Below are 3,261 nucleotides of genomic sequence, written 5' to 3'. Positions count from 1 at the left end.
GATACCAAACTCAGCATTCCCCTCCCCAATCTTCTCATCGTCCTTGTCCGTCTCGGCATTCATGCCTTCACTCACATGCACATCCGTTCCCTCACCGATTCCTTGGTCTTCTCCGCGGCATTTCGCTCGGCGCTCCGCTTTAATAATCTCCGCAGACGAAAATAGGAATTGAGTGTGGGTGGATCGGCGTCGGTGGGCCCATCCTCCTCATTTTTTTTGTCGCCTATCTCGAGGTTCCCGACCACAGGCACCCCCATGTCTATAGTCCGCTCTTGTTCCTTTGCGGCTGACAGATTCGCATAGAACTTCTTCTCAGCCTCATCAACATCTTCTTTTGAATAATACTCTAGGAGAACTTCCCGGTCAAATTTAGGTGGTCCGTCAACAGCCACCTCCTTCTCAGCTACCTTCCTCCTTTTGTAAATAACAGAAATATCACGAGTACTACAAACGTCAACGTTGGTGTCCTTAATGTAATCGTCTCATAGCAGCGTCCTTAAATTCGGGCGTCTTTGTAAAAGAAATCGAACCGCCTCCATTATCTGTTGTGTAGACACCTCCCGTGCTTTCTCAATGGCTACTTCATCCGAAACAATTGAGGCGGCCACCGTGTCTTCGAGGTCTGTACCAACATCTACAGTCACCTCTTTCTCATTATCGTATCCGTCATCCTCCATATCATCACCATCCTCCTCATCCTCAACATCATCACCATTCTCATCATCTCCCTCGTCCTCATCACCATTGTCCTCCTCTTCATCATCATCCCCAACCTGCTGCTCGTATCCGTCGTCATCTACCTCGTCATTCGATCATCGATCACCTGGACTTTGTTGCAAAGATGCTGCATTTCACGGAACGGTTTATTCGTTCAGCTATCTCCTGCATTTCCACAGCATAATCCTTCATACTTTGGCTTTGAAAGAATGATTGCGTGCATTGTGTAGCGACAGGGTCACTAGAATAGTTCAGACCCCCTGTTAACCTTTTGAGCGTCATGGTCGCATCGCATACCATGAATAGAAGACAGAGAGCATTCCTTTGCATCTTCAAGTAAAGCTCATGCACATCCTACATTAAAATACAGATGTTTGGACAAGTGTTCAGTCAAAAGTATAATTTTTATTTTGACAAGTGTAACTCTAAGGGCAAAAAGTATAATTCTAACGGACGAAAGTGTAATTGTAAGCTACAAAAGTATAATTTTAACTTTAAAAAGTGTAATTCTAACTGACTAAAGTGTAATTGTATCAAACAAAAGTATAATTTTAACTTTAAAAAGTATAATTTTAACGCACAAAAGTGTAATTGTAACAAACAAAAGTCTATTTTTTAAAACATTAAAATTAGCCTTGACAAATGAACAAATAACACTTACATCTACAGCTCGAGCTTTCAGCTCCTCGTCATCATCAACACTAGAAGGGAGTTCAATCTCGATGAACTTCTTCCTGTCGGAAGTTAAAGTCACTTGTAATACCGAATCACTAACCCCATTTCCAATGGCCAACACTTGGCTGTCATTAGGCACCCCGCCAATGCTTAACAATTCTTTTTGAAGGCACCGAGGGTACTTGACCAAGGACCAAGTTAGCCGACCCAAACGGTTCTTGTCAAGCTCACCATGTAGTCTGTCGGACAGCGTCTGCCAGTCCCAGTGCTTAATGAGAGGCAAGCTGTGGCGACAACTCTTTTTACGGAAATCGAAACGTTGAAAGTACGTGATCATTAAGAAGGGGATACACCCCAGCAGCGTCTGTTTATTTTCACCAGTAGCTGCCGCAGCCTTCACCAAATGTTCCAGCACATAAGTACACCAATCGTACTACGTAATCGAGTCAACATCTTCAACAGCTCTCAAAAGCTTGAAGGCAACTCCACTGTATGACGTTGGAGTTAGGAATGATGACATGGCGAGCAGAACAAACAGCCTGCAGAATTGAGGACCATTTTTTTTGTATTTTTTTTTTAAAATATTTTGGAAGACAATTCCTAAATTAATGCCTTCGTTAACCCCTTTTATGTTGTACGCTTTTCGCCATTTATCTTTCAATTGCTTGTTCTCCGGCGCTTGAGAATCCTTCTGGCGGCCCGTAGGTACTAGATCAACAGTTTTAGGACCAAGTGGTAACATAAAACAGTCATACACGTCATGCTTGGTGACCATGAACTCCTTATCCTTAGCTGCCCGGAAAATATACGATTCGTCACTGAATGCTTTCAGAAAATCTTTAACATGACCCATCGGATATGTTTTGAGCTTAAGCTCCAGAATACCACCGAAACCGATCCTTCGTACCGCATCTCATCTTGTGCATCATTAAGCTTTTCAACGAGCTCAACAAGCCGCCGGTAGCCAAGCACTTGATGACCACCTTTGCAATTTTGTTCGTGGCTGGTTTGGCAACAACAAGCTCCTTATTCAACTTGACAGGCACCTTTGCTTTTTTGGACTTGCCTGATTTACCCTCATTTCCATCTGACATCTGTTAACATTACTCAAAATTAATTGTTGCATAAAAAAAAAATTACTACAAAAAAAGTTTAAATTGAAAGGATAAAGTGTAATTATAGCGACCACAAGTGTAATTCTAACAATATAAAGGTGTAATTATATAAAGCAACAAGTGTAATTCTAAAAAAATAAAGTGTTATTTTAACAGCAAACGAGAAAATTCTCAAAGCAAAAAAAAAAGTGTGATTGTAGCAAAGATAAAGTGTTATTTTAGCAACAAAAGTGTAATTCTAACAAAATAAAATGTTAATTTAATGAGACAAAAGTGTAATTTTGACAAACAAAAGTGTAATTGTAGCGGATTTAAAGTGTAATTCTAACAAAATAAAGTGTTATTTTAACAGCAACAATGATGACATTTTAACGAGAAAAAAGTGTGATTTTAGCGACAAAAGTGTGATTCTAACAAGATAAAGTGTTATTTTAACAGCAAACGCAGTGTAATTTTAGCAAAAAAAAAGTGTAATTGTAGCAAAGATAAAGTGTTATTTTAGCAACAAAAGTGTGATTCTAACAAAAGGGTAATCAAAAGTGGGATTTGTAGCAGCATAATGTGTAATTATAGCACCCACAAGTGTAATTCTAACAATATAAAGGTGTAATTATAGCAGCAACAAGTGTAATTCTAAAAACATAAAGTGTTATTTTAACAGGCAACAGAAAACTCTCAGCAAAAAAAAGTGTGATTGTAGCAGCATAAAGTGTTATTTTAGCAACAAAAGTGTAATTCTAACAAAATCAAATGT

Source organism: Silene latifolia, chromosome Y (genome assembly GCF_048544455.1).
Source record: "Silene latifolia isolate original U9 population chromosome Y, ASM4854445v1, whole genome shotgun sequence".
NCBI lineage: Eukaryota > Viridiplantae > Streptophyta > Magnoliopsida > Caryophyllales > Caryophyllaceae > Silene > Silene latifolia.
The sequence above is the reverse complement of the archived record's forward strand: the minus strand, read 5'-3'. Positions refer to the sequence as shown.